Below are 24,467 nucleotides of genomic sequence, written 5' to 3'. Positions count from 1 at the left end.
ACATATTTGAGGAATTTTCGCTGACTCGAAGCTTTGTTAAGTTTTTTTTTTTACGGAATTTTGCCTTGTTTGGTAGTCAAAGCTCACTTTTAGGCCTTTTGTCCACACGTAGACGCATGCTTTTGTCTTTAAAAACGCAGACTTTTTGTTAGAATAATTATGTATAAGTTATCACACAACTCTTACGCTTAAAGGCCGTTGCTATAGTTATTATCTATTGTTCTCAAGTTGTACTTTTCTATCCGTGCAAAGGCACACAACTTGTCATCTTCCACTGCAAGTTGTCTCGCAGCAGCAATTGCTGTACCTCAACGAAGATACGACGACAACACGCAGACAAAGCAGAGCCAGGGCGAAATCTCGAGCTCAAGCACATTTGCATTCTGAATAGGGATGTCTGATAATGGCTTTTTTGCCGATATCCGATATTGTCCAACTCGTAATTACCGATACCGATAACAACCGATACCGATATATACAGTTGTGGAATCAACACATTATTATGCCTAATTTTGTTGTGATGCCTCGTTGGATGCATTAAACAATGTAACAAGGTTTTCCAAAATAAATCAACTCAAGTTATGGAAAAACATGGCACTGCCATATTTATTATTGAAGTCACAAAGTGCATTATTTTTTTTAACATGCCTCAAAACAGCAGCTTGGAATTTGGGACATGCTCTCCCCGAGATAATCCTGATACCCACTACAACTATGGGAAATACTATACTTTGACTTTCACAAAGTGCATTATTTTTTTTATTTTTTTAAATATGCCTAAAAACAACAGCTACAAAAACACTGAAGGCACACAGCTTCAGTCCAGAGTATACTAAAGCATACTTGCCAACCTTGAGACCTCTGAATTCGGGAGATGGAGGGGGGGTTGAGGTGAGCGGGGTTGGAGGGTGGGGGGGGGTTGGTGGTAGCGGGGGTGTATATTGTAGCGTCCCGGAAGAGTTAGCGCTGCAAGGGGTTCTGGGTATTTGTTCTGTTGTGTTTATGTTGTGTTACGGTGCGGATGTTCTCCCGAAATGTGTTTGTCATTCTTGCTTGGTGTGGGTTCACAGTGTGGCCCATATTTGTAACAGTGTTAAAGTTATTTATACGGCCACCCTCAGTGTGACCTGTATGGCTGTTGATCAAGTATGAGTTGCATTCACTTATGTGTGTGAAAAGCCGTAGATATCATGTGACTGGGCCGGCACGCAAAGGCAGTGCCTTTAAGGTTTATTGACGCTCTGTACTTCTCCGTGTACACAGCGGCGTTTTAAAAAGTCATAAAGTTTACTTTTTGAAACGGATACTGATAATTCTGAAACCGATACCAATAATTTCCGATATTACATTTTAAAGCATTTATCGGCCGATAATATCGGCAGACCGATATTATCGGACATCTCTAATTCGGAATAATCACGTATTGTGATACTGGGGCTGCTTGCGTAGTATGTGTCCCCTCCCACTAGAAGCAGCCTCAGTGATGTTAACGAGGGGCCAGGAGAAGCGAGCATATAACCCCAATTCTTAAGACTTTGCACTGGCTCCCTGTTCATTTTAGAATTGATTTTAAAACCTTGCTGTTTGTTTTTAAAGCTTTACATGGACTGGCACCTCATTATATCTCGGACCCCATCCAAACTTACAATCTTGTGTGCGCTCTGAGGTCTGAGAGCCAGTTCCAGCTCGTGGTGCCCAAGACCAGACTTAAAACCAGGGGAGATAGGGCCTTCTCTGTGGTCGGCCCTAAGCACTGGAACACTCTGCCCCTCCATGTTCGAACTGCTCCCACAGTGGAGTGTTTTAAGTCTCGTCTTAAGACCCACTTTTATTCTCTGGCTTTTAACACTACGTGAGTTGTGTGTTTCCTCTGTTGTCGTCTGTGTTTTTAAAATTTTGATTTCTATTTACTGTTTTAATTGGTTTTACCCTTTAAAATCGTTTTTAATCATATTTAGTTTATATTGTTTTTAATTGTGTTTAATATTGTTGTGCAGCACTTTGGAAACATTTTGTTGTTTAAAAGTGCTATATAAATAAAGTGGATTGGATTGGAGGGAACTCCCGAATAAATAGAGGAGCGCGTGGGACTGCCCCTCAGAGCGTAGTGGGAGACTGTAACTGAGTGTGCAGCCCCATACGCTTCTCCTCATGAGCAAAATTGAACTCTGTCTCTGCCTGATTCCTTGCTTCTTGTCTCGTTTAATAGATAGTTCGGTGTTTGAACCTGACATCTTCTACAAACGCTGGCCGAAATATAGAGATCCAAAACTCTCCACTTAGCGTATGCGTGTACACGGCACACATAGAGACTTGTGACTTGTCATTTCCAAGCTCAACAACACCGCCTTGCCGCCTTTAAACACATTATAAGATTACTTACTGTATTTTTTAACGTAAACATGCTGCTATTTTCACTCAACATTAATAAAAAAAAGACACATCAAAATGGGTTTTGCGACAGTCAGCTGTTTGGATATGATGGCTGTGGAACCTCCAGCTGATGGGACAACTTTGACCACTAAGACTTGTTGATCTGTGTCATAAGAAAGATGCAACATTATCTTATGTTTTTAGTCCTTGTTAAACGACAAATCTTGAAGTTAACTTACGTGTCTTGCTTCCAAAAAATGACAGAGCAACTTAAAAAAACAACAACAATGTAGCGTCCTCCTTGTAGTGTGTACTGATGTTAAAGACAATATACAATTCATTACACATGATTAAATGCTTTATAATTCCATGACAGTTTTGTAGCGGCACACGCACGTCCGTGTGCTTTATATAAGCACTTAAACATGCAAAATGGTTTCACTGGCTCGTTAGTGCGAGCTGATTTTATAAATAATGTACACTTCACTGCACATGTTGCTGAACATGTTATAATTATATGAGTGTTGGGTTCCAGCAGCAAAGGCGTGCATTCGCTCTTTAATATTGTTCCCAGGATTCCGTGTGTACGTGCAGGCTGGTTTTAATGATGATGTACATGTCTAAAGTCGATCAAAATAAACACCAATAGGAAGTGTAATGCAGCACCAAGTCAGCAATTGCTGCTTTTTTCAGGCTTCTGATTGGACAAAATGTGCATGACAGCAGGTGTATGCGTTTGTGTGTAGACTTAGACACTTTTGAAACTGCACTTGTGTGGATGGAGATTGTTTTAACCCCAAATATGTGTTTTTGAAACTCTCCGTGTTCGTGTGGACATGGCCTTAAAGCAGGGGTGTCAAACTCAAATACAGAGTGGGCCAAAATTTAAAACTGAACAAAGACCAAGGTTTAACCTTTTAATAGGGACCCAAACAAGTTTTGCATTGAATATTGAACAAGCAAGGCTTATATAACTTTATAGTGACATGCAAAATCGAGTTTCAAATAATAACAATAATAATAATAATAAAAAAATATCAATACAATACAATTTAAATAAACATTGAATGCCTCTTTTCTATTTGCAGCCTTCTGAGGTAAATATCAACATTAACTTTTTCCTAATAAATTTGAAAATAAAATAACAATGAATAAACCAACCATACAGGACTTTAAACTGCTCAGTTTGCAACACACTGATCTAATCTGATGTGCCCAAGCCAGATACCTGCCATCTTTTCTTGGATGCTAGTTCATTAATGTCGGGGCTCAGGCTTTGAGCTGAGGCAACCTTCATTATCCAACCAAGGCGTTCATCATATCTCGTAGTCCACCCGGACCACAGTCTTGGAGGGTGTGCCTTAAAGGCACTGCCTTTAAAGTCCTCTACGAGCTGTTGTCACGTCCGCTTTTCATCCATTATAACAACGTGCCGGCCCAGTCACAAGATATGTGCGGCTTCTGTACGCACACACACGTGAATGCAACGAATACTTGATCAACAGCGATACAGGTTACACTGAGGGTGGCTGTCCCGGAAGAGTTAATGCTGCAAAGGGTTCTGGGTATTTGTTCTGTTGTGTTTATGTTGTGTTACAGTGCAAATGTTCTCCCGAAATGTGTTTGTCATTCTTGTTTGGTGTGGATTCACAGTGTGGCGTATATTTTTAACAGTGTTAAAGTTGTTTATACGGCCACCCTCAGTGTGACCTGTATCGCTGTTGATCAAATATGGCTTGCATTCACTTGTGTGTGCGTGCAGAAGCCGCACATATTATGTGACTGGGCCAGCACTTGTTGGATTGGATGAAAAGCGGATGTGGCGATTTTCGGGAGGGGCACTGAAATTTGGGAGTCTCCCGGGAGGGTTGGCAAGTATGAGAATTAGCGGAGAATGCGGTGTTACCGCGGCACCGCCGCTGTATATAATCGCCGGGCCAGCTCTAGTGTTAATTTGATATCGCCTCAAGGGCCAAGTTTGACACCCATGCCTTAAAGGCACTACCTAATCCACTTTTTTATGTTTGATATAATGAAAACTGTTCTTATTGTTTTATTTTTGATACTAAGAATATAGTTTTATTTTTAACTTTCTCAGGTAATAATTATTTTGAAGGAATTATATATATATATATATATATATATATATATATATATATATATATATATATATATTTGTGTGTGTTTTCATCTCAAACATGTTCATTTTGATGGCAAAATGAACATTGATAACTTATAGAATAGAATAGAAAGTACTTTATTGATCCCTGGGGGAAATTCAGCACCACAGTTCGCTCACAATAGACAACAAACATTTAGGTATTTTTACATGTGAATAATATAAATACAGTCTATTATACAGCATTATTTACATGTGAATAACATAAATACAGTCTATTATACAGCATTATTCACGTGTGAATAATATAAATACAATCTATTATACTGTATATATATTATTCACGTGTGAATAATATAAATACAGTCTATTATACTGTATATATGCATGCAAAGAACGCAATGAACTGTATTGCACTCTTCAAATTTAAAACTGTTGTCATCATTATTAAGTGGTTTGTCTTTTTATATTGTTTATGTATTGTTGGCAGGTTGAAAATAGCTCAGCGGATTTGCGTGGAGAAACCACCATTTAAACGGCACCGTATAATAATCTTTAAAAACGCACAAGAGACAAGAATTTTATTTATGCGGTCACACCACACAGCACATGGGGCTGTGAGCGCACCTGTTTTTATTAGCACAATCGACCACGGACACATTTCAGCCTTGCGTGTTAGCCTTCAATAATGAAAACGGGCGTTTAGGAAATAAAAGACAATTAGGCCAAACGCAATAAATGAGGGCACATCTTAACATTTATAATTAAACCTTAATTAAGCAAAAAATATTGCTCCGGCCAGGGTGCACCAAATAATAATATAAATCCATTTAATAAAGTCAAAATACAAATGAGGCAACAAGAGAAGTATCCCACACTTCTCTTTTGTAAAGTAATATATATATATGTATATATATATATATATATATATATATATATATATATATATATATATATATATATATATATATATATGTATATATATATACTGTATATAATTATTATTATTATTATTTTTTTTAAACCAAAAATATGATTTATTCGATTACTCGATTAATCGATCGGGATATTTGATAAAATACTCGATTACTAAAATATTCGATAGCTGCAGCTCTACAAGATTCCAAATCTTTTTTAATTTAACATATTACACCGAGTTGATAGCGATAGCTGAGCTGTCCAGTTGTTATAGCTTGATTTCTTAGACTTTTGAATCTCATTTGCAAGTATTATATAGGGGACTGTGCATGCAGTGACATTTCCAAGACATTAGATGGCAGTAGTGTATGAACTGCAGTGTGTTGTCTTTAAGAATAGGCTGAATCTAGAATTTTGTTGCGCCCTACAAAGTGTTTATACTGGAAGTATTGTACATATTATGCACTTGCTGTTTTATTGTAATGTGCATCTTAGTTGTAGTATTGATTACCAACATGTGAAGTTCCGAGTGCTAATCAGTAGTACCGTATTTTTCGGACTATAAGTCGCAGTTTTTTTCAATGCGATTTATTTTATTTGTTTTCCTTCTTTATTATGCATTTTCGGCAGGTGCGACTTATACTCCGGTGCAACTTATACTCCGAAAAATACTGTATGTCTATTGCAAATTCAATGTTAACGCATTTTGAAAATTGGAGCCTTACTGTACGTTCCAAGTGTTTTTATCAGGCATACTTCACTGTTGGCATTAAAATGTGCGACATCACCCAGAGGCGCTCTGACTGAGCCCCGTGCTGGTTGAGTGCTTGTTTGCCCGCCAAGTGTTTGACCCCATTGAGTCTACAAACGGAAGTGAAACAAAGTTCTCGAAATATGGCAACGTTTGATTTTACATGAATCGATACCCGGTTATACTGACGAAATTCGGTCGGAAGTACTGAATTTGGTTACTGTTCCCACCAATAATCAACTTGTTTGCCCTGTTGTGTTGAAAACAACAACAACAAAAAGCCTGTTAAGTATTTCATACCTCTGTGTTGCTGTGTGAACGTTGGGTCTTGTGTGAAATGCGCCGATGAATAAATGAGGAGGAAAACGTTTTGGCTGCGTCGCGCCGACTTAACAGGTTCTTGGTGCGAAAGAAGGTACCGCGGGGTTTATATGTAAACATAACGTCTAAACATAAGTGCAATTACTACGTTGTGTGACTCATGCATGCAAAAGCAGAAATGGGATGTTTGTTTGTTTTGTTTGCATGCATGACTCCAATAGCAATGCGGGGAATCAGCAATATGTTTGCTTCCTTATCCGTTGTTGCTATGACACTATTAGAGTTCATGGGGTTAAACATGCACAAGATAAGCAGAAGCAGCCTTGTTCATGCTCGGGTACATGCAGTATGTCTCCCCTGAGAGGCAGATGGGCCTGACGAGGAGAGAGGGAGGTGAGAAGATTCCGCGAGTCGCCAACTGCTCTTATGCGCTAGCATTAAAGTCTCTGAGCCGGTTCTATAATGCAGTGGAATATCGTCGTCTGGGGTGGGAATATATATATATATATATATATATATACTTTTTTCCTGCACAAGGTAAAAAAAACACATTAAAGCATCCTGGTGGTACAGTTGGTTAAAACACTTTCAGTCTTACATGTGCAACCCCCGTGTCCTGACTGGGAAAACATGTGAATTGTGTAACTTTAACCATGCGTATATGCAACTGACTCCAAACATTTCAAAAGACGAGGGATACTCAACAATAACTTGTTAGTAGCCGCTGCCAACAAGCAAATTGCGTACGGGCAACAGGTGTGCAAGCAGTTTCTCATTTCGAGAGTGGCTCGGGTTGGTAATTTCACTTCTGAGTGGACAAGCTGTGACTCTCGTCGGTCGTGCACAACAAACGGCGATGTAAGACAAAGAAAGCTGAAGATTTACCGTATCTTCCCTCAGGCCATAAGACTCTTGAACGCATCATAATAGTCCCCTCAATTCCCCCCCACAAAAAAATGGATTAACTCACTGGAATATAAAGACAATATAACATACATCCATAAACGTGGATGCATATGCAAAAGTGCAATAAATGTATCTGTACAATAATTGTAAGTTATCACAAAAAACTTTGTTTTACATTGAGTTCTGTCAGGTGAGAAGACAGAAGCTGTCCTTGAAACCTACCAAGAAGAATGCTCGTAATACTCCACAGTGTAAGGGGGAGAGCCACATGTTTCCTCTCATGTATGGTAATCAACAGAAGGATGTTGTTCTGGGCCAAGGACTTCAAAGCGGAGAGATGTCAGGATCTGCCCAATTTCCAGACAAACTCTTTTTGAACTATTTTATGGACCTTTTTGAACTGGCCTTTTCTGTGAATTGTTTCCGACCTTTTCTGTGAACTTTTTGCCACCTTTGTCCTTGGGAAACAGCCGTGGCCATGTGGTCGGGGAGGGTTCAAAATAAAAGAAGGAGGCATACAATCTTTTGGCAGAGCGTGCTGGAGATTGTAGAAGGATACAATGTCCGGGCGACTCTCCTCAATATATTAATTCTTTGCCTCTTGTCTTGTTTACTAGATGTCATCAGTGTTTGAACCTGACAGTAATCTATTTATTTATATCTGCACCTTATTGCTCTTTTTTCCTGCACTACAACGAGCTAATGCAACGAAATGTTGTTCTTATCTGTACTGTAAAGTTCAAATTTGAATGACAATAAAAGGAAGTCTAAGTATTCAACAGGGGGAAAAACTATTTTTTGCATAGAAAAAAAAGACAGGTTGTCTTAAAGGGGAACCGAACTATTATTTCATTTAGTTTGGTATTTTGGTCATTTTAAGCATTATCGGAACTTCTTTCCTATGCGCATTGATTTCACAGAGCACATTCCTTTTAACAAACATCAACTATGATCATGGCAGACTTCATGAGACCCAAGGATGACTACTTTGGGACAAATTATGACCCAGAACCTTTTTTTCCAGCCTGAATATAAGGAGGATGAGCGACGAAGTTTTAGGAGCAGAGCCATAAGCCGATCCAGCTATAGTGATAAAGTAGTGCTTAGTGCTAAACAAGAAATACATAATAAAACACCTAACATGTCTGCTCTCACTGGAATGCCAACATATGGGATGTTTGTATATTTCAGCACATTACTTGTACTCCCCGTTTAGATGATTAATTCATCCCAATCCTCACTTCTCCGGTAAAAAATGATGGGACTGAACAAGCATCTCGCCGCGTCTTCCTAGCGATGTCTCCAAGTCCACAAAACCCAAAACTAGTGAAGTTGGCACGAGTAAATCGTAAATAAAAACAGAATACAATGATTTGCCTGCAACATGTTTCAAAAAAGCTGGCACAAGTGGCAAAAAAGACTGAGAAAGTTAAGGAATGCTTATCAAACACTTATTTGGAACATCCCACAGGTGAACAGGCTAATTGGCAACAGGTGGGTGCCATGATTGGGAATAAAATCAGCTTCCATGAAATGCTCAGTCATTCACATACAAGGATGGGGCGAGGGTCACCACTTTGTGAACAAATACGTGAGCAAATTGTCCAACAGTTCAAGAACAAAATTTCGCAACGAGCTATTGCAAGGAATTTAGGGATTTCACCATCTACAGTCCGTAATGTCATCAAAAGGTTCAGAGAATCTGGAGAAATCACTGCACGTAAGCGATGATATTACGGACCTTCGATCTCTCAGGCGGTACTGCATCAAAAAGCGACATTAGTGTGTAAAGGATATCACCACATGGGCTCAGATACACTTCAGAAAACCACTGTCAGTAACTACAGTTTGTCGCTACATCTGTAAGTGCAAGTTAAAACGCTACTATGCAAAGCCAAAGCCATTTATCAACAACACCCAGAAACGCCGCCGGCTTCGCAGGGCCCGAGCTCATCTAAGATGGACTGATGCAAAGTGGAAAAGTGTTTTGCAGTCTGACGAGTCCACATTTCAAATTGTTTTTTGGAAACTGTGGACATTGTGTCCTCCGGACCAAAGAGGAAAAGAACCATCCGGATTGCTTGTCCCTATCAGGGTTGCGGGGGGTGCTGGAGCCTATCTCAGCTGCATTCAAGCGGAAGATTAAAAACGGTACTATACTGCTTCTGAGAAATACCGGTACTTTTTTTCCCGACATGATGGCACGCTGTCGTCACGTCATGACATTGCTGGTAAAACGAGCAGAGGCGCATGTTAGGCAACGCACAGAGCACTTACAAGCAGAAACAGTGTGGAAATAGAAAATGGAGAATGGACACATTTTGGCTTAAAAAACAAACAATAAAGTTGAAGCTATAAACACTAAAGCGCCGCTCTGCAAGAGGTGCTTAGCTATTGCTCTTGTTAGCTAGGTAGCGGTCACGTGTGTGCTGGAGCCTATCCCAGTTGGCTCCGGGCGGTAGGTGGGGTACACCCTAGACAAGTTGCCACCTTCACAAACGAGTGCCAATTTAGTGTTGCCAATCAACCTATCCTCAGGTGCATGTCTTTGAAGGTGGGAGGAAGCCGGAGTACCCATACTCCACACAGAAAGACCCCAAAATATATATATATATATATATATATATATATATATACATACATACATACATACATACATACATACATACATACATACATATATATATATATATATATATATATATATATATATATATATATATATATATATATATATAAATATATATATATATATATATATATATATATATATATATATATACATACATACATACATACATACATACATACATACATATATATATAATATATATATATATATACATACATACATATATATATAATATATATATATATATACATACATACATACATACATACATACATATATACATATATACATACATATGTACATATATACATACATACATACATACATACATACATATATATATATATATATATATATATATATATATATATATATATATATATATATATATATATATATATATATATATATATATATATATATATGTATATATATATCCATCCATCCATTTTCTACCGCTTATTCCCTTTGGGGTATATATATATATTTATTTTTATTTTTTTCCTTCTTTTTCTAAGCACACAAATGACCTAGCTTGCCCAAAGATGACGTAAAATTCGCAACCAGGTCGCATTTCCGTTTAAACATTTGATAAGATCAGATTCCAAATGGATTCAGACTACCTCCTGATGTGGCCCAAGTCTGATGCGAAAAGATCAGGTTTGAAGCACTTTGGAGCGTTTGGACTGGCGAAAAAAACTATCTGATCCGTGTCACTTGAGGGCAAAAAAAATTTGGTGTGCAAAACGGGGCCCTTTTGAAGCACATTTTGAAGTCAGACTGTCCAGCAGCTAAGAACTATGACATCTACCAATTATCTTTTTTGTCTCCAAAAAGTTGTTTTATATTCGAGTTGTTTTATGTCCCTGGTAAAACTGTAAGCGGGAGTGCTTAGATCCGTATGCCAGCATGGAGAAGGTGGGCCTAAACCGTAGATGAGTCACATCGTTAATGTGATCGCTCAACCTGTCGGTCGTTAATGACGACCACCACCTTGCGCAGAAATAAACACAATAAGACGGATGCGTCTGATTTTAATAATAAAGGCGATGAAAACAAGTGTGACAGAACTTATCTTTTTTTTTTGTATGTGTTCTCATCTCTCTGCTTTTCACTCAAAAGACAGAACCTCCATCTGACCTCTGATCTGAAACCGGAACATGGATGCACCTTCAAAATACGCCAGAGTGCGTTCAAGCATTGACGGAAAAAAAGGGTTCATGAACCCGAAGCAGATCTTATCAGGTGATATCAGGAAATTAGAGACTGCTATCAGGTCTGTTTACCAGCCTTTCATTTTTATTTGCTCAGTGAGACAGTCCAAAGTCAAAATGGAACAATCACCTCGGGGAACAAAACCTGACTTTCTCTTACACGCAGAAGTTAAATATCGGAACAGTCCGACGTTAAGCCGAGTGAATACTACAACTCTCTGATGCGTCATTAAAAACGAATAAAAGGCCAAAAATGAGTAAAGCTGCTGTTTGTCACGGTTAAGTAGGTGATGAGAGGGTGTTTGCGTTCGATCTTTGTGACCCGCCCTCATCCTCGTTTCAACCTTCAGGATACGCACAAAGAACGAGAACAACATTATGATGCATGGGCAGAGTTTGGATTGATTTATGGTTTCGCTCACCTCGCTGACTTTTCGCCTACCTGGCAAAACTTTTTTGCATACATCTCTAAATGGTGAGGAATACTTCAAAATGATCATCCATCCATCCATCCATCCATCCATTCATCCATCCATCTTCTTCCGCTTATTTGAGGTCGGGTCGCGGGGGCAGCAGCCTATGCAGGGAAACCCAGACTCTCCTCTCCCCAGCCACTTCGTCCAGCTCCTCCCGGGGGATCCCGAGGCGTTCCCAGGCCAGCCGGGAGACATAGTCTTCTCAACGTGTCCTGGGTCTTCCCCGTGGCCTCCAACCGGTTGGACGTGCCCAAAACACCTCCCGAGGGAGGCGTTCGGGTGGCATCCTGACCAGATGCCCGAACCACCTCATCTGGCTCCTCTCGATGTGGAGGAGCAGCGGCTTTACTTTGAGCTCCTCCCGGATGACAGAGCTTCTCACCCTATCTCTAAGGGAGAGCCCCGCCACCCGGCGGAGGAAACTCATTTCGGCCGCCTGTACCCGTCCCGAGGCGTTCCCAGGCCAGCCGGGAGACATAGTCTTCCCAACGTGTCCTGGGTCTTCCCCGTGGCCTCCTACCGGTCGGACATGCCCTAAACACCTCCTTAGGGAGGCGCTCGGGTGGCATCCTGACCAGATGCCCGAACCACCTCATCTGGCCCCTCTCGATGCGGAGGAGCAGCGGCTTTACTTTGAGCTCCCCCCGGATGACAGAGCTTCTCACCCTATCTCTAAGGGAGAGCCCCGCCACCCGGCGGAGGAAACTCATTTCGGCCGCTTGTACCCGTGATCTTGTCCTTTCGGTCATAACCCAAAGCTCATGACCATAGGTGAGAATGGGAACGTAGATCGACCGGTAAATTGTCTTTCTTCACCACAACGGATCGATACAGCGTCCGCATTACTGAAGACGCCGCACCGATCCGCCTGTCAATCTCACGATCCACTCTTTCCTCACTCGTGAACAAGAATCCTAGGTACTTGAACTCCTCCACTTGGGGCAGGGTCTCCTCCCCAACCCGGAGATGGCATTCCACCCTTTTCCGGGCGAGAACCATGGACTCGGACTTGGAGGTGCTGATTCTCATCCCAGTCGCTTCACACTCGGCTGCGAACCGATCCAGGGAGAGCTGAAGATCCTGGCCAGATGAAGCCATCAGGACCACATCATCTGCAAAAAGCAGAGACCTAATCCTGCAGCCACCAAACCGGATCCCCTCAACGCCTTGACTGTGCCTAGAAATTCTGTCCATAAAAGTTATGAACAGAATCGGTGACAAAGGACAGCCTTGGCGGAGTCCAACCCTCACTGGAAACGTGTCCGACTTACTGCCGGCAATGCGGACCAAGCTCTGACACTGATCATACAGGGAGCGGACCGCCACAATCAGACAGTCCGATACCCCATACTCTCTGAGCACTCCTCACAGGACCTCCCGAGGGACACGGTCGAATGCCTTCTCCAAGTCCACAAAGCACATGTAGACTGGTTGGGCAAACTCCCATGCACCCTCAAGGACCCTGCCGAGAGTATAGAGCTGGTCCACAGTTCCACGACCAGGACGAAAACCACACTGTTCCTCCTGAATACGAGGTTCGACTATCCGTCATAACCTCTTCTCCAGTATACCTGAATAGACCTTACCAGGAAGGCTGAGGATCCAAATGATCAATAAAATAATAATAGTAATAATAATAATAATAATAATAATAATAATAATAATAACTAGATGAGGCAATTGCGTGTGAATGCTCCACTGCTGAAGTTGAACTGAAATCCTGGAATTTTTTTTGGAGTTGTTGAAGTAAAGCATACAATTCCCAAACAGGCTGAATATTTTGAAGTCAGAACGGTTGAATGTCCCATTGATTTAAATGGGAATTTCTCCAAAATTTGGGAATTTCGGGAAAAGCGGGAATTTTTTTGAAAATGGTCAAAAAAAACTTGAATGGCCTGAATGAGTTGAAATAGTTGGATTTGGAATTGTTCAAATCGGTCAAGAAATGTTGAAGTAGCAACACGTTGAATTGAGAAATGGAATTACGAAATTCCTGGAGTTTTGGGAAAACTGGGAATTTTTCCAGTTCAAAAAACAACTTTGTTTTTTGTCCTGATTAAGAGGAATGTTTGGACGGTAGAACGGTTGAATTGCGTTGAAAAATGTGGAAGGAGTAGTCGCCAGAAAAAAGGGCGGAAACAGGGCTTCGGAAAACCAGGAATTCTGGAAAATCCTGGATTTTTTTTTAACTTCAACAAAGGGTAGTTTGACTTTCCAGGATGGTGGAGTGTGTTGAAGGTGGAAAGGTTTGAATAGGTTGAAAAATGTGGGATTTGTGGAATTTTGAAAAATGGCGAGTTAATTTTGAATGGGGAAAATGCAAAAAAAAAAAAAAAAAAAAGTAGGAATTATGGGAAATCCGGGAATTTTTTGTAAAATTGTTGAAGTAGAGCACACAATTCCTAAACAGGTTGAACATTTTGAATTTGGAACGGTTTTAATCAGATGGAAAATGTGAGAGTTGTGGAAATTTGAAGAATGTCCCATTGATTTCAATGCGACATTAGTAATTTCGGGAAAAGCGGGAATTTTTTTTGAAAATGGTAAAAAAAAACCTGAATGGTGTGAATGAGTTGAAATGGTTGGTGTCAAACTTTTTCAAATCGGTCGAGAAATGTTGAAGTAGTAACATGTTGAATTAAGAAATGGTATCACGGAATTCCTTGAATTTAGGGAAAACCAGGAATTTTTCCAGTTCAAAAAACAACTTAGTTTTTTTTCCTGATTAAGAGCAATGTTTTGACGGTGGAACGGATAAGTGGGTTTAAAAATGTGGAAGGAGTATCCATCCATCCATCCATCTTCTTCCGCTTATCCGAGGTCGGGTCGCGGGGGCAGCAGCCTAAGCAGGGAAGCCCAGACTTCCCTCTCCCCAGCCACTTCGTCCAGCTCCTCCCGGGGGATCCCGAGGCGTTCCCAGGCCAGCCGGGAGACATAGTCTTCCCAACGTGTCCTGGGTCTTCCCCGTGGCCTCCTACCGGTCGGACATGCCCTAAACACCTCCTTAGGGAGGCGCTCGGGTGGCATCCTGACCAGATGCCCGAACCACCTCATCTGGCCCCTCTCGATGCGGAGGAGCAGCGGCTTTACTTTGAGCTCCCCCCGGATGACAGAGCTTCTCACCCTATCTCTAAGGGAGAGCCCCGCCACCCGGCGGAGGAAACTCATTTCGGCCGCTTGTACCCGTGATCTTGTCCTTTCGGTCATAACCCAAAGCTCATGACCATAGGTGAGGATGGGAACGTAGATCGACCGGTAAATTGAGAGCTTTGCCTTCCGGCTCAGCTCCTTCTTCACCACAACGGATCGATACAGCGTCCGCATTACTGAAGACGCCGCACCGATCCGCCTGTCGATCTCACGATCCACTCTTCCCTCACTCGTGAACAAGACTCCGAGGTACTTGAACTCCTCCACTTGGGGCAAGATCTCTTCCCCAACCCGGAGATGGCACTCCACCCTTTTCCGGGCGAGAACCATGGACTCGGACTTGGAGTTGCTGATTCTCATCCCAGTCGCTTCACACTCAGCTGCGAACCGATCCAGTGAGAGCTGAAGATCCTGGCCAGATGAAGCCATCAGGACCAAATCATCTGCAAAATGCAGAGACCTAATCCTGCAGCCACCAAACCAGATCCCCTCAACGCCTTGACTGCGCCTAGAAATTCTGTCCATAAAAGTTATGAACAGAATCGGTGACAAAGGGCAGCCTTGGCGGAGTCCAACCCTCACCGGAAACGTGTCCGACTTACTGCCGGCAATGCGAACCAAGCTCTGACACTGATCATACAGGGAGCGGACCGCCACAATCAGACAGTCCGAAACCCCATACTCTCTGAGCACTCCCCACAGGACTTCCCAAGGGACACGGTCGAATGCCTTCTCCAAGTCCACAAAGCACATGTAGACTGGTTGGGCAAACTCCCATGCACCCTCAAGGACCCTGCCGAGAGTATAGAGCTGGTCCACAGTTCCACGACCAGGACGAAAACCACACTGTTCCTCCTGAATCCGAGGTTCGACTATCCGGCGTAGCCTCCTCTCCAGTACACCTGAATAGACCTTACCGGGAAGGCTGAGGAGTGTGATCCCACGATAGTTAGAACACACCCTCCGGTTCCCCTTTTTAAAGAGAGGAACCACCACCCCGGTCTGCCAATCCAGAGGTACTGCCCCCGATGTCCACGCGATGCTGCAGAGTCTTGTCAACCAAGACAGCCCTACAGCATCCAGAGCCTTAAGGAACTCCGGGCGGATCTCATCCACCCCCGGGGCCTTGCCACCGAGGAGCTTTTTAACTACCTCAGCAACCTCAGCCCCAGAAATAGGAGAGCCCACCACAGATTCCTCAGGCACTGCTTCCTCATAGGAAGACGTGTTGGTGGGATTGAGGAGGTCTTCGAAGTATTCCCTCCACCGATCCACAACTTCCGCAGTCGAGGTCAGCAGAACACCATCCGCACCATACACGGTGTTGGTAGTGCACTGCTTCCCCTTCCTGAGGCGGTGGATGGTGGTCCAGAATCGCTTCGAAGCCGTCCGGAAGTCGTTTTCCATGGCTTCCCCGAACTCCTCCCATGTCCGAGTTTTTGCCTCCGCGACCGCTGAAGCCGCACACCGCTTGGCCTGTCGGTACCTGTCCGCTGCCTCAGGAGTCCCATGAGCCAAAAGAACCCGATAGGACTCCTTCTTCAGCTTGACGGCATCCCTCACCGCCGGTGTCCACCAACGGGTTCTAGGATTACCGCCACGACAGGCACCAACTACCTTGCGGCCACAGCTCCAATCAGCCGCCTCGACAATAGAGGTGCGGAACATGGTCCACTCGGACTCAATGTCCAGCACCTCCCTCGTGACATGTTCAAAGTTCTTCCGGAGGTGGGAATTGAAACTCTCTCTGACAGGAGACTCTGCCAGACGTTCCCAGCAAACCCTCACAATGCGTTTGGGCCTGCCAGGTCTGTCCGGCATCCTCCCCCACCATCGCAGCCAACTCACCACCAGGTGGTGATCGGTAGAAAGCTCCGCCCCTCTCTTCACCCGAGTGTCCAAAACATGAGGCCGCAAATCCGATGACACAACTACAAAGTCGATCATAGAACTGCGGCCTAGGGTGTCCTGGTGCCAAGTGCACATATGGACACCCTTATGCTTGAACATGGTGTTCGTTATGGACAATCCGTGACGGGCACAAAAGTCCAATAACAAAACACCACTTGGGTTCAGATCCGGGCGGCCATTCTTCCCAATCACGCCTCTCCAGGTTTCACTGTCGTTGCCAATATGAGCGTTGAAGTACCCCAGTAGAACGAGGGAATCACCCGGGGGAGCACTCTCAAGTACTCCCTCGAGTGAATCCAAAAAGGGTGGGTACTCTGAGCTGCTGTTTGGCGCGTAAGCGCAAACAACAGTCAGGACCCGTCCCCCCACCCGAAGGCGGAGGGAAGCTACCCTCTCGTCCACCGGGTTGAACTCCAACATGCAGGCTCTGAGCCGGGGGGCAACAAGAATTGCCACCCCAGCCCGTCGCCTCTCACTGCTGGCAACGCCAGAGTGGAAGAGAGTCCAGCCCCTCTCGAGAGAACTGGTTCCAGAGCCCTTGCTGTGCGTCGAGGTGAGTCCGACTATATCCAACCGGAACTTCTCTACCTCGCGCACTAGCTCAGGCTCCTTCCCCCCCAGCGAGGTGACGTTCCACGTCCCAAGAGCTAGCTTCTGTAGCCGAGGATCGGACCGCCAAGTGCCCTGCCTTCGGCTGCCGCCCAGCTCACATCGCACCCGACCTCTATGGCCCCTGCTATGGGTGGTGAGCCCATTGGAGGGGGGACCCACGTTGCCTCTTCGGGCTGTGCCCGGCCGGGCCCCATGGGGACAGGCCCGGCCACCAGGCGCTCGCCATCGTGCCCCAACTCCGGGCCTGGCTCCGGAGGGGGGCCCCGGTGACCCGCGTCCGGGCGAGGGAAATCTGAGTCTCGGTTCTTGCATTTCCGTGGAAGGAGTAGTCGCCAGAAAAAAGGGTGGAAATAGAGCTTTGGAAAACGAGGAATTCTGGAAAATCCTGGAATGTTTTTGAACTTGGAAGAAGGGTAGTTTGAATTTCCAAAATGGGGGAATGGGTTTAAGGTGGAATGGTTTGAATAGGTTGAAAAATGTGGAAATTGTAGAATTTTGAAAAATGGCCAGTTAATTTTGAATGGGGAAAATGCAAAAAAATAATAATAAGGAATTATGAGAAATCCGGGAATTTTTTGTAGAATTTTTGAAGTAGAGCACACAATTCCTGAACAGGCTGAATATTTTGAAGTTGGAACGGTTTGAATCAGATGAAAAATGTGGGAGTTGTGGAACTTTGAAGAATGTCCCATTGATTTCAATGGGAATTTCAGAAAAATTTGTAATTTCGGGAAAAGCGGGAATTTTTTTGAAAATGGTAAAAAACCTGAATGGTGTGAATGAGTTGAAATGGTTGGTGTCAAACTTTTTCAAATCGGTCGAGAAATGTTGAAGTAGTAACATGTTGAATTAAGAAGTGGTATCACGGATTTCCTGGAATTTCGGGAAAACCAGGAATTCTTCCAGTTAAAAAAAAATAAATTAGTTTTTTGTCCTGATTAAGAGGAATGTTTTGACGGTGGAACGGTTAAATTGGGTTGAAAAATGTGGGAGGAGTAGTCGCCAGAAAAAAGGGTGGAAATATGGCTTTGGAAAACCAGGAATACTGGAAAATCCTGGAATTTTTTTGAATTTGGAAAAAGATTATTTTGAATTTCCAGAATGGTGCAATGGGTTTAATGTGGAATGGTTTGAATTGGTTGAAAAATGTGAACATGGTGAAAGTTTGAAAAAAGGCCAATTCATTTTGAATGGGAAAAATGTCCCGAAAAACCTGGAGTTCTGGGAAATCTGGGAATTTTTGGAATTTGTCAAGGGAAAGGCCACGATTTCCGAATAGGCTGAACAGTTTGAAGTTGCAACGGTTTGAATTGGATGAAAAATGTGGAAGGTAGAGCGTGCCAAAATCTAGAGAAGAAGAAGAAGTTGTTGAATAATAAATAGATTCATTTTGGTGAATGCTTTGGAGCATTCACACAATAAGATGATACAGCGGCAAATTCATTTTCATTAATAATCTATTCCAAAAGGTCCCGGCAAAAATCAAACTATACAAAAAAACAGTATCGTAAATTCCCGAATATAAGCCGCTACTTTTTTTTCCTACGCTTTGAACCCTGCAGCTTAATTTATTTATGGATTTTTCTCCGCTGATGACCATGATGCAAATAGTTTAAAACAAACAAACAAGCAAAGACACTGAAATGGTGGGTTATTGTTTGTGATATGACGCCATCTTTTGGACAAGTTCGCTCACTGTATGTGCTGCAGGTGCCACAGTGCCCTTCTATTTAGAAATTTCAACCGGAAGTACAAGTACCGTTCCGTCTTCTAGTCATCCATAGCGTTTCTACTTACTATATTGTAAGTTTTACAATAAAACTAAAAGTATTCATACTTACTAATCCGTCCCATGCGTGATGTCTGTAGGAGTGCTTTCATGCATATTTGCACGTGCTATTTTAGCTAATACCTTTACAAGTGTCTGTGGTATTACAAACCCCGTTTCCATATGAGTTGGGAAATTGTGTTAGATGTAAATATAAACGGAATACAATGATTTGCAAATCATTTTCAACCCATATTCAGTTGAATATGCTACAAAGACAACATATTTGATGTTCAAACTGATAAACTTTTTTTTTTTTTTTTTTGCAAATAATCATTAACTTTAGAATTTGATGCCAGCAACACGTGACAAAGAAGTTGGGAAAGGTGGCAATAAATACTGATAAAGTTGGGGAATGCTCATCAAACACTGATTTGGAACATCCCACAGGTGTGCAGGCTAATTGGGAACAGGTGGGTGCCATGATTGGGTATAAAAACAGCTTCCCAAAAAATGCTCAGTCTTTCACAAGAAAGTATGGGGCGAGGTACACCCCTTTGTCCACAACTGCGTGAGCAAATAGTCAAACAGTTTAAGAACAACGTTTCTCAAAGTGCAATTGCAAGAAATTTAGCGATTTCAACATCTACGGTCCATAAGATCATCAAAAGGTTCAAAAAGTCTGGAGAAATCACTCCACGTAAGCGGCATGGCCGGAAACCAACATTGAATGACCGTGACCTTCGATCCCTCAGACGGCACTGTATCAAAAACCGACATCAATCTCTAAAGGATATCACCACATGGGCTCAGGAACACTTCAGAAAACCACCGTCACTAAATACAGTTCGTCGCTACATATGTAAGTGCAAGTTAAAGCTCTACTACGCAAAGCGAAAGCCATTTATCAACAACATCCAGAAACAACGTCGGCTTCTCTGGGCCCGAGATCATCTAAGATGGACTCATGCAAAGTGGAAAATTGTTCTGTGGTCTGACGAGTCCACATTTCAAATTGTTTTTGGAAATATTCGTCATCGTGTCATCCGGACCAAAGGGGAAGCGAACCATCCAGACTGTTATCGATGCAAAGTTCAAAAGCCAGCATCTGTGATGGTATGGGGGTGCATTAGTGCCCAAGGCATGGGTACCTTACACATCTGTGAAGGCACCATTAAAGCTGAAAGGTACATACAAGTTTTGGAACAACATATGCTGCCATCTAAGCGCCGTCTTTTTCAGGGACGCCCCTGCTTATTTCAGCAAGACAATGCCAAGCCACATTCAGCATGTGTTACAACAGCGTGGCTTCGTAAAAAAAAGAGTGCGGGTACTTTCCTGGCCCGCCTGCAGTCCAGACCTGTCTCCCATCAAAAATGTGTGGCGCATTATGAAGCGTAAAATACGACAGTGGAGACCCCGGACTGTTGAACGACTGAAGCTCTACATAAAACAAGAATGGGAAAGAATTCCACTTTCAAAGCTTCAACAATTAGTTTCCTCAGTTCCCAATCGTTTATTGAGTGTTGTTAAAAGAAAAGGTAATGTAACACATCATGCCCTTTCCCAATTACTTTGGCATGTGTTGCAGCCATGGAATTCTAAGTTAATTATTATTTGCAACAAAAAAAAAAGTTTATGAGTTTGAACATCAAATATCTTGTCTTTGTAGTGCATTCAATTGAATATGGGTTGAAAAGGATTTGCAAATCATTGTAGATTGTTTATATGTACATCTAACACAATTTTCCAACTCATATGGAAACGGGGTTTGTATTGTTAACTTACAATGGCATTATTTTTGTATTGTTTCAGTTTCAAAAATTCCTCAGTAAATTCACAAAATTTACCGTGGAGTTATCGAGTCTGTTAAGCTGATTATAGAGCTAGCTTCCGCAGCTAGTGGGCCCATAACGATGACTTCTGTTTTGTCCGAGCAGTCGTTTTACTGCCTTGTTACAGGGACCGTTTGGAGAAAAACAAGGTATTAATCTTAATTGTTTTACTGAATATTTTATTTCTTCAGGTTCCTTATTTGACATCCTAATCGGCCGAATGTCACCGTGCCTTCACACTTCCATGGCTAATACATTTAGTTTTACTCTTCTAGATATGTTTGAGGTCGAGAGAGCCTTAAAACAAGTGAATCTGCAGGCCCTGACAAATTTAAAGTCAGCCGTTGATTTTATTGCGGAACCTCTTATGCATATTTTTAATATTTCCTTGTCCAGTAATGAAATTTCTAACATATGGAAATCAGCCTTTGTTTTACCTTTTGTTGAAAGGAGGAGATGTTAATAACTACAGACCTATGTCCAAGTTATGGACATAGGTTCTTGAAAAGTTTGTTATTGAACAACTTAAAGAATTCTTTGACACCAACGGTCTACTTTCTGAACATCATTTAGGTTTTAGAAAGAGACATAGCACCATAACCGCTGCCATCAAAGTTTTGAATGACATTATTGAAGCATTGGATTGCAAAATATATTTGTATTGACCTGTCAAAAGCGTTTGATACAGTCAACCTTATCATTCAAACAGACAGACTGCACAGGATTGGCCTATCTCAGCAGGTTGTAAAGTGGTTGTCTAATTACTTGTCCGATAGAACCCAGTGGCTGGGTCCTACTCGTCTTTCCTCCCAGTATTAAATGGTGTACCTCAGGGTTTCATATTAGGTCTGTTATTGTTTTCCATCAATGTAAATAATCTCTGTGATAATGTGTCGGATGCTGCGTTCCATTTTTATCCCCCGCTGTTGTGCAAACCCTTCTGCTTTTGATGTTGTTCAGTCCCATCTGACTCAGCTGTGACTAATGCTTAACCTCTTAAGGCCTAAGCTGTTTGTTTACATGATTTTTATTTTTATTTCTCTTTGCTATTTGGGCTTATGGGACCCTAATTAGAATACAAACTAAAAAAATCATCTTTTTATATGATGTACTTAGTCCGTAAGTAACAAACGTGTACTTCATGTGTAGTGACATGCTCATTTTTATTTTTACACTTTTTTTTCCAAATTCCATTGCATGTTATACTCCTCTGACACCACCAGATAGCAGTATAAGTGTCCACATAAGTGGCCATAAGACCCCAATTCAGTAGGGTACACAATTTTGGAAATAAGAGCTAAAAAGTGCTGTCCACGCATGTGGCCACTAAGGCCTTTAGAGGTTAATGCAGACAAATCTAAGGTGATGTAATTTACAAATGGTCAACAGTTATCATTAAACACTCTAAAAATACCAACTGCTTTTATTGATGAGAATTTGTCTTTTAAATCACACATAAAAACTTGCGGCTAAACTTAAAATTCAATTAGGAGTTTTCTTTAGAAAGAAGTCCTGCTTTTCACTAAAAGCTAGGAAACCTTGATTCTGACAGCTTTTTTTGCCTCTGCTAGATTATGGAGACTTGCTTTTTATAAATGCACCCGGCACTTACTTGAAAACACTGCATACTGTTTATGACTGTACGTTTTATTACTGGTTGTGGCAACCTTGTCCACCATTGCACTTTGTGTGCAAAGGCAGTCTGTCTATCTTTGTCACTTTGCAGATTTCCTTACTTCTTGGTCTGGTTCCCCTCTTATTTTTGGTTCTTTTATATGTAGAGGGAGTGACCACAGCTTAATGTCGCAGGATTTACTTCGCAAATCTTGGTAAAGAAAATAATATTTCAGATATGCTGCTCCATGGTCATGGAATAACTCACAAAATAATCTGAGGTTACCTTAGCTCATCTATTTGGGGGAATTTCAGGCCATTTCAAATAATTGAGAAACTGTTTCCATTGGGCATTACACTTGTTTATAAGTTGTTTTTACGGAGACATTTTAGACATTGTTTTGACCTGTCAAGTGTATACAGAATGTAAGTCCGAACCCCAAAACCAGTGAAGTTGGCATCTTGTGTAAATGGTAAATAAAAACTGAATACAATGATTTGCAAATCCTTTTCAACTTATATTCAATTGAATAGACTGCAAAGACAAGATATTTAACATTCAAACTGTAAAACTTTGTTATTTTTTGCAAATATTAGCTCATTTGGAATTTGATGCCTGCAACATGTTTCAAAAAAGACTGAGAAAGCTGAGGAATGCTCATCAAACACTTCCTTGGAACATCCCACCGGTGAACAGGTTAATTGGGAACAGGTGGGTGCCATGATTGGGTATAAAAGCAGCTTCCATGAAATGCTCAGTCATTCACAAACAAGGATTGGGCGAGGGTCACCACTTTGTGAACAAATGTGTGAGCAAATTGTCGAACAGTTTAAGAACAACATTTCTCAACGAGCTATTGCAAGGAATTTAGGGATTTCACCATCTATGGTCTGTAATATCATCAAAGGGTTCAGAGAATCTGGAGAAATCACTGCACGTAAGCTAAAATATTACGGACCTTCGATCCCTCAGGCGGTACTGCATCAAAAAGCGACATCAGTGTGTAAAGGATATCACCACATGGGCTTAGGAACACTTCAGAAAACCACTGTCAGTAACTACAGGTTGTCGCTACATCTGTAAGTGCAAGTTAAAACTCTACTATGTAAAGCGAAAGCCATTAATCAACAACACCCAGGAACGCTGCCGGCTTCGCTGGGCCCGAGCTCATCTAAGATGGACTGATACAAAGTGGAAACATTTTCTGTGGTCTGACGAGTCCACATTTCAAATTGTTTTTAGAATTTGTGGACGTCGTGTCCTCCGGACCAAAGAGGAAAAGAACAATCCGTATTGTTCTAGGCGCAAAATTCAAAAGCCAGCATCTGTGATGGTATGGGGCTGTATTAGTGCCCAAGGCATGGGTAACTTACACGTCTGTGAAGGCACCATTAATGCTGAAAGGTACATACAGGTTTTGGAGCAATATATGTTGCCATCCAGGAAACGTTATCATGGACGCCCCTGCTTATTTCAGCAAGACAATGCCAAGCCACGTGTTACAACAGCGTGGCTTCATAGTAAAAGAGTGTGGGTACTAGACTGGCCTGCCTGTAGTCCAGACCTGTCTCCCATTGAAAATGTGTGGCGCATTATGAAGCCTAAAATACCACAACAGAGACCCCAAACTGTTGAACAACTTAAGCTGTACTAATGGGAAAAAATTGGTCACTTCAGTTCCCAAACGTTTACTGAGTGTTGTTAAAAGGAAAGGCCATGTAACACAGTGGTAAAAATGCCCCTGTGTCAACTTTTTTGAAATGTGTTGCAGACATTAAATTCTAAGGTAATGATTATTTGCAAAAAAAATATATGTTTCTCAGTTCGAACATTAAATATCTTGTCTTTGCAGTCTATGCAATTGAA

Source organism: Nerophis lumbriciformis, linkage group LG22 (assembly GCF_033978685.3).
Source record: "Nerophis lumbriciformis linkage group LG22, RoL_Nlum_v2.1, whole genome shotgun sequence".
NCBI classification, from domain to species: domain Eukaryota; kingdom Metazoa; phylum Chordata; class Actinopteri; order Syngnathiformes; family Syngnathidae; genus Nerophis; species Nerophis lumbriciformis.
The sequence above is the reverse complement of the archived record's forward strand: the minus strand, read 5'-3'. Positions refer to the sequence as shown.